The sequence below is a fragment of the Impatiens glandulifera genome, chromosome 5 (assembly GCF_907164915.1).
Source record: "Impatiens glandulifera chromosome 5, dImpGla2.1, whole genome shotgun sequence".
NCBI lineage: Eukaryota > Viridiplantae > Streptophyta > Magnoliopsida > Ericales > Balsaminaceae > Impatiens > Impatiens glandulifera.
In genome coordinates this window covers 2361800-2371004 of record NC_061866.1, presented here as the reverse complement: position 1 = coordinate 2371004, position 9205 = coordinate 2361800, and positions in this window count along the sequence as shown.

Genomic DNA, 9205 nt, shown 5'->3' with positions numbered 1-9205 from the left:
TTTTTACTCGAGAAAATTGAACTTCAATCAAGGTGTTAAAATTATGAGGAATGATAGAGAACACGACTTTGGGGGAGCGACTCGTACAGCGAAAGTGACATCGCTGTTATACGAAAGTGACATCGCTGTTAAACAAAAGAGACATCGTTGTTATACAAAAGGGACGAGGTCTCTTTTGTATAACAGCGATGTCACTTTCGTATAACAGCGATGTCACTTTAATTGTACGAGTCGTTTCCCAAATTCTTGCTCCCAATCAATTTTCTAAAATGTATAAGATTATGCACAATCTTGTAGGGTTAAATGAGCATGACTATTATATTCAATCATGTGGATTAAATAGTATTTGAATGGTTTACTTTTTCTTTTGAAAAAAAAACAGTATAAATCATGACATAAATTGTGATTAATGGTTTTCTTCTTATAAAGGAACAAGACATGAACTCATTTTTACTTGTCACGATCCTTAAAATGGTAAGTCGATCTTTTTCTTCTGCATTGCGTTTTATAATTGCATGGATTTCCTTATCGACTTATAAAAATTTGCTTGCACTACAGAAAGAGTCGATCTATCTCGTGTGGTAGATATACATCACATTCATGTGGTTGATTGCATAAGAGACAATCCAAGGTACATACATTATTAAATTCTGCTGATTCTTATGAAATAATAACATTAGGATTAGTAGTATACATGCTGCACGCCTAATTATCCATAAGATGCTTGCATTTGTGGACAATAATGTTCCATATTCTCAAGCCACAATTGATACACGTATATATCTAATTCTTCCCATTTTAATCTTAATAAGCCATGACATTGCTTTTTCAAAACGAAAACAAAAGGAAAAAAGACACCAATGATGAAGTCAGAATTTCGTGTATTAATTGATTGGCCAAATTGTATGCTGTCATTGGTATTGAATCATCACAATCATAACTAGTTTGCATATGATTTAATCAATTTTAACTCTATATGCAATAATGCAATGACACATTTATTAATACATTTTTGTTTAATTATTCTGTATTATTTAAGTAACATTCTTTTATTGATTAGATTGTTATCTAAATGATATATGGTTTTAAGGAATGAATATCATATTTATTTAGACATTAGAATGACTTGTATTAATAAGAAACTACAATGATGGAACCGTTAGTTAGTAAAATAGGAAGGATAAAATTACTCCTTAACCCATTAGTAGTTCTTGATGCAAAATTATTTTTATCAAACCCCTTATGGGTTGAAGAGTAATTTTACATTTTTTTTTTAATATCAACACTTGCATTAATAAATGAATTATTTTAAATGTTATAATATATATATAATGTAAAACAAATTTCATTATCCAATTTTTTATTTTTTATTCTTTAGTATTTTTTATTTGTTTATAAAAATAAGTATTTAATAATTTGTGACCTATATATGTTTGACATGTGACTATGTATGACCATAGTCTCCTTGTTAATGTTTATGTGGAATGACTTTACTTTTGGTGCTTTCAATTTGATGTTATCTTTATTTAATTATTTTGATTGCTTTTATACTTATTTTAACTTTTACATGAAATGACATCTTAACAACATTGAGATAATATTGATTTTTTTTTTTAAGAGAAGTGACAAGAGTCGACAGAGTTGGGAACGCTGTAATAAGATCGCTAATCTGACGTGGTCTATTATTTGTGCAAGAGATAAATAAAAAAAATTATACTAATATAAATTATAAAAAAAATGTCCATAATGTTCGGAAAAAAATATCCTATGATGACCATTTTTCAAAATTTATTATTATTTTTTTAGACATAATTTTTTTTAATTTTTATCTCATGCACATGTGACACATCACGTCGGATTCGTAATCTTGTTTTCGTTATATATTCGTTACTTAATTCATTTTTCTTTTTTTAATAAAAGATATTAGTTAATTAAAGATTATTTATGTATCTAGATCCAAATAAAAATGTTTAACAAATTTCTAAATTTGGTAATTTTAGATTTACACAATCCGAGAAATCGGAGAGAAGATGTGTTCCAAATGATTTACTATCCTATTTGTAGTTTGATTAGGTATAGTTAGAGCCTAAAAACAGGGTGGTTCTATTAATAGTTTTAACAAAATATCATATAACAGATTGCCAAATTAATTAACAAACATCAAAATTTAATTTGTCTATTCTGATAAAATGGATGGTCGGAAGAAGTGGACATATTTTTTTCTATTTATTTTGCTAAAAAGAAAATTTATTGAATCCATGGGAGTGAGTTACAAGCTAAAATAGATTATTTGAAAGTTCTTCAAAATCAAGAGAACCATAAGACTAGCCCACCCATCTATGATCTAACTACAATTGGGCTGGTAATTGTTTGGAAATTGACCAAAGCCTTGCTTATATGCAATCTAATATTGGTATAGTTAGGGGATTTTTCGATGCTGGTTTTGTCAATAGTTTTAAATACTATTTATGTAACATTATTTAATACTTTTGAAATAAACACATTTTGAGTTACAAATGAGAAGAATTTCTTTGCTAACTCCAGTAAACAATCAAGGGATGCTTAGGGGCTTAAAATCTGAAAATTTGTTGGAAAATTGATGAACCAACTAATAATGCAAAAATTGAATGTTCGCAATTAACGGGTTCATCAATCTTCCCTCCATCGACCGAGAGGCAAATGAATGTTCAATCATTACCTAAAATGACATGTTTGCTAATTGATTTTTCCCATTTATCCCCCTTGGATGTTTGGTATCATGGTTATGTATGTCTTTTTCGATGTCTTAATGAAATTCGAATAAGTGTTGAAGTGTGACAAAGAACGGTATTCTTACGCATGACTTGCCTAAGAACAGTTATGTACATTTAATTCTAACAAATGATATCTTTACCATATGTTTGGTAATTTCTTTTTGGTAAAAAGTCTCTTGATTTTCATTAGACATTGAGGTTTAAAATGCTTCTAAATAGATAAACAATTTAATTATATTGGTTCATCATGAAAAAAGTTGGATGAAAAATATGTGAAACTACTAAAAATTTGTTGGAATATCAATTAGCTAGCTGACATTCTTATTAAATTTGTATAAAAAGAAAGTAATTTTCAAATTCTTCCGACAAGTTAGTGTATCTACTGACATATTTAATGTTAATGTAACAAAATGGTAAGAGTCGATTTAATAGACTAAAATGTTACAGGTTCAATTTCAACTGGAATCGCTTTGAGTTGAAACGAATTATTTAAGAAAATCACTTGTACTTGGTTTTGGATCTTAGACAATGATTAATAATGCTTCTTCTATGCTTTTGACTATTTATTTATTCATTTTGGATTTTTGGATAATTGGCTATAATAAATAACTTTGTTTTTTCAATCATCATGGCATTAGACAGACGGGTCATCATTCTCTAATTTACCAGAAAATTCAAAACCAAATAGATCAATGATGTGGAAGAGAATATGGGACCCAATATGGCCATAACTTATGGAATTGAAATTAAGTATTTTTCAGATAGATATGAAAATTATTGGCTCCAATTATGAGGAATGTGAAGCCGTCACTCATTCTCCAACACACCAAAGCAATGCTCACAATCATCCTCATCATTTCATCTTCTCCTTTTTTTTTCCTAAAAAAGTTGATAGTTTGATATTTATAATTGCAAATAAATCTTAATTAAGTAATAAGTTGTTACAATAATATTAGCTAATCATTTGATGTTTATAAATAAAATCAAATATACTTGAATATTTAATGAATAAGTTGGATAATCAGTAACAAATAAGTGTATTAACGAGAAAAATATTATCATCATCAAATATATATAACTACTTAACGAATTAATTAAATCAATCTAACTCTTACATTGGTATAGATTTTAAACAAGTTAGGAGAATTATTCAATAATCACAATTCTATGTGATATTGTATATTTATATCATTTAACCCTTCAATTCTTTAAGCTTTTGCTTTTTCATTGAATGAGTTTGAATAAGGATAAATAAATTTGTGATTTATATGTTATTCAAATGAGTGAACTTTCAAACAATCACTTAGATTAACTCTAAGAGTTCATTTGTATTTAGATTTTTCTATTTTTTTTTAAAAAAAATTGATTTTTTTTTTTTTTAACTCTCCTCTATATCAAATATTATTCTAATAATCAAATTATTTAATTCATGTATTAAAATACCAAAATACTTTTATTTTTTTATTAAACTTAAAATATTAATGAATATCTTAATAATTTATCTTAAATAAATATAAAATAACTCATTCTTTATCAAATAAGAATTTTTTGAACAAATTTTAGAAAATCTAAGATCAAATGAGCCCTAACAATTACAGGAAATTTTTACATCTCAAATATTATTAGAAATATTGTCCCATCATGTTGTGATACGCGGCATTAAAACTTCAGAAATACATATTAGAAATATTGTACAAGTTTTTCCTATTATATATTTTATTTAATCATATTAAATAAAATGAAGAATATTTTGGAGACTAATAGAAGATCGCCACAATTAAGGAAACCATAGTTGTCATCAAAGCGCTTGTTTGATATTTGTATTTTTTAATTTTAAATATATTGTTTGATAAAAATCAAAAGTAAGTTATTTGAATTTTTAGTTAATTTAATTATTAAAATGTTGTTTTGTATTTAAATTTAATAAAAGTAATATAAGAATATTTTAATATCTTCGTTTAAGAAAATAAATAATTTTAATAGTTTTAATGATATTAATGCGTTATAAAGAGAATTTGATAAAACAAGATCAAAGAGATACAATAGGTCATGTGGAGGAAAAAAAAAATCTTAGGATGGAATCAAAATCTTTCAAAAAAAAAATAGATGCACAAACTTATGTCATAGTGAATTATAATAAAATACAACTAAAATTCAAGTTAACATTTATTTTTTTGATTTAGAACTTTGATTTTCTTATAAAAGGCAATCTAATTTATTTAGAATAATTTGATTTTACTTTTGCCTCCAGACTCTACATAGTCTGAAATTAATATAGTATATATATTAACAACTTAAATACTATGTATTTTCTTTTACTTAATTTCTCTTTACCAAAATAAAATTATTTTCCTGACAAGTCGCATTTATAGGCATTTTTAGAATTTTAACAATTAGCTAGGTTAGATCAAGTTAATTCAGTCATATTAATTTTTATTTTAATGTAAAAGGTTGATAATTCCCTAATGGATTTGATTGATTTTTAGATAAATTTAAATCCTATCACAATTATGTTTATACAATATCAAAATTGCATGTACATCATATTATCAAATAAATTGGATATATGATATATTGAGTTTGTCTAATAATTTTTTAGGTATCAAATTTACTTCATACCTTGAAAAGTAACTCAAGTCTATAACTACTCTAAATTATAATATATAATAATGATTTAAAATTATTTTTTATAAAATAATTGTTACAATAAAAAGACAATAATTAAACAATTTTGTTTTTTAACTTTGTAAGTAATCAACAACTCAATTATTGAGTCATATACTACTTTTTGCAACAAATTGTTTTTTTTATTAACGCGTGTTAACTAAAATGAGTTATAATAAATGAATGTTAACTAAAAACAACGGAGACTAATAATTTGTATTAGATACCAAGAATTCATATTTTTAAAGTCATGGATCGAATTTTCACACTAAAATCATTTAAAAATAATAATTAACTCGAACTGTAACCAACAATAGTTATTGTTGTGCTCTACCTAATAAATATGTTTGTAATAATGGATTCTTCCCCCTAATAGTGTCTCTTGTCAAGTGTTTAAGTAAGGACAAGCATAATTAATTAATTAAACATTAACTAATCCATAATTCACACCTTTCAAATAATCCAAGGGACTCCATTCATAAGACATGGATGCATTGGCGTTGGCATTGCATCCGTGTTTCCTTAATAATGTCAATTTTATTTTTCATCATTGTTAATTCATATAGAATGTGGGTTAATTAAGGCTACTAATTAAGATTTAGCTAATCATGATCAGCTCAGTCGAGCTTAGTTTATTCTTGATCTAAGTAGTCTAGCTAGTTAACTTGATTAAATAATTATTGTAAGGTTGCAAACCCTTCAAGGAATTTTTTGTAGGACATTAATTTATGCACACATGAACCATTTTGTCAACAAGATTCTTCTGCATTTATATTGATTGATTGATAGTGACAGCCTAATTCAAAATCCAAATGAATTACTTTACTCGATCTCTCTATTTGTCTCTATTAAATATTAAGAATTAATGACATTTACTTATTTTTGTCATATTCCTCACAATTCTTAAATAATGACAAAGAGTAAGCATTAAATTGATCTATACAACAATACAATTCGATTCGAAAAAAATTATCTTATTTTATTATGAATTCTGTGCATTTCCACGAATAAAAATATAAACAAAATATTATTTGTCTATAAATATTTTAGATAAAATTAATATTATTCAAATTTAATTAATTTAAAATTAATTTTAATTTTTTAAAATTAAGTTTAATCCAAAATTTAATGTTAACATATATTTTAAAATTTATTAAATATCTAAAGTTAAAAAAAAAAAAAAAAATCAATTTTATGAGTTTGATAAAAATTATCAACCAATATCAGCGACGGCGACCATAGAGTCGTCCTTGATAAAAAAATATCAGGGACGACGTTGTTTTGCCGTCGCTGCTATTTTTTATCAATGACATTTTTTTATAAACACCATCGCTACAAAAGAAAGATTATCAACGAAGGCATTATGCTATCGTCGTCGCCGATATTCACGTTTTCCGCCACATTTTTGGAACGATTATCAGCGACGACATTATGCTATCACCGTCGCTGATAAATTATAATATTAGTGACAACATTGTCGTGTGACATTGCTGATATTCATTTAGGCACACGACAATGTCGTCGCTGATAGTCTTTTAAATCTCTCAATCACTTTTTTTTCTTTCTTTCTTCTCTCTTTTCCTTTCCCTCCATTGTCGCTCCTCTCTCGATCACCGCTCCGTCGCTCCTTCCACATGTAATGATATCGACTTCTGCTCCGATTAATTATTTTTCTTGTTTTGTTGTTTACTTCAATCTATTGTTCTTTATTTTCAGTTTTACCAGTCAGAATCAACTATTCGAGATTTACTTTTTGTTGACATTCTCCATTTGATAAGTTTCAAAATCTGCCTAAGTTTTTTATTATTAGGGTTGCATGTTTTAGAGAAATGACATACTTTGAACTATAGGCTAGGTTTTTTATTGTGTTTTTGTGTTAGTTGATATGTATCATAGGTATTGATTTCATTAATTGGTTAGTATGTTGATTAATTGGTTATATGTTGATAGTAATTAACTAGGTAGATGTTAATTTCATTATTTGTTGTTAATTCATGGTTAAAATGGAAGTCCCCGATAAAAGTTGGATGACTCTACGACAATATAATCCAAATTATATTCAAGGGGTTAAAATTTTCATAGACTTCGTGATTAGGTCTACTAACAGAGATTCGATTGCTTGTCCATGTGTAAAGTGTGCAAATCGAATTTATGAGAATATAATAGTGGTTAGAGATCATCTAATTGTATTTGAGATCCGTCAAAATTATAATATTTGATACTTTCATGGGGAAATGAGATCTTCAAATGAAAGGGACGATATTAATATAGGTAATGATGCTGAGGATGATGAATGAGAAGACCTTATAAATGAAAACCTGGGTGTAGGAGAGAATGTCATTAATAATGAAATTAATGAAGAAATTGATCAAGATGATCAATTTATGGAAGATATTATCAACGATTTGTATCCAACCGTTGAAGCCTCAAATAATAAATGCCACGTTGACGATGCTAAGACATTCTACCGGTTTTTGAATGATTCAAAACTTTCCTTGTACGAAGGATCCCGAATTTCAAAAACCTCAACCTTACTTTAATTACTTCACATAAAAAATGTTGGTTAATGGACCAATACGTCATTTGAATTGTTGTTAAAATTTCTCAAAGAATAAATATTACCAACTAATTTGAGTTTCCAAGTTTATACTATGAGTGTAAGAAATTTATTATAGACGACGATTTAACGTATGATAAAATTGATGTTTGTAAGAATGATTGTATGCTCTTTTGTAAAAAAGATAAAGATTTGGATGAGTGTAAAGTTTGTGGTGTGTCTAGATGGAAGATCAACCAATCTAGTGGTACGCTTCAAAAAAGGTGAATGAGAGTTAATTCTAAATAAGGTGTTACGATATTTCCCACTTACACCGATGTTACAAAGCTTGTACATGTGCTCCAACACCGCTCCTCAGATGACTTGACATAAAATAGTATTAATGTTGATGATGAAGTCTTAAGGTTTTAGCTAATTCAATGACATGGAGATCCTTCGATGAAAAGTATAAAGACTTCTCTTACGAGCCTGGAATGTAAGACTTTCTCTCGCAAGTGATGGGTTCCAACCCTTTGCAAATTGAAGAACATCTTATAACATTTGACCTGTTATTATTATCCCTTACAACGTCCCTCCGACAATTTTTATGGATATAAGTAACTTCATTCATTCCATGTTAATCCCAGGGAATTCGATTTACGTGTTTCTCCAGCTATTAATTGATGAGTTAAAGGAGTTATGGAATACCGGTGTAATGACTTACGATGCGAGCCATAAAGAATATTTTAATATGCAAACAACTTTGCTATGGACAATTAATGATTTTCTAGCATATGCAAATTTATCTAGATGAAGTACGAAGGGAAAACTTGAATGTCCGTGTTGTAATAAAAATATAAATTTGCTGAGATTGGTACACTACTAGAAAGAGTGTTACACGAGTCCTCAAAGCCTTATTATAAGTCAGATTTATTTCATAACTTGTATGCATGTCTTCAATTATTTTCTTAGGCATGTAGTCATGGTGATGGTCCATGTACTCTTCATGAACTCCCCAATAACCCATGATCATGATGGTGTTTGTATTTTTTTTCTCTTGTCTCGTCAGAATTGAGCATGCGTGATGTTGTTCGAATTTCTAAATCTCAAACATCTCCGAGAATTTACCTTTCACAGCATGTAATCTCTACTTGCATTTCTCATCCACACATTTCACATACCAAACTTGTTTTCTTGACTTCTTCACTTTAAATTCAAAATGATTAGTCATTGCATATTTATATAACCTCAA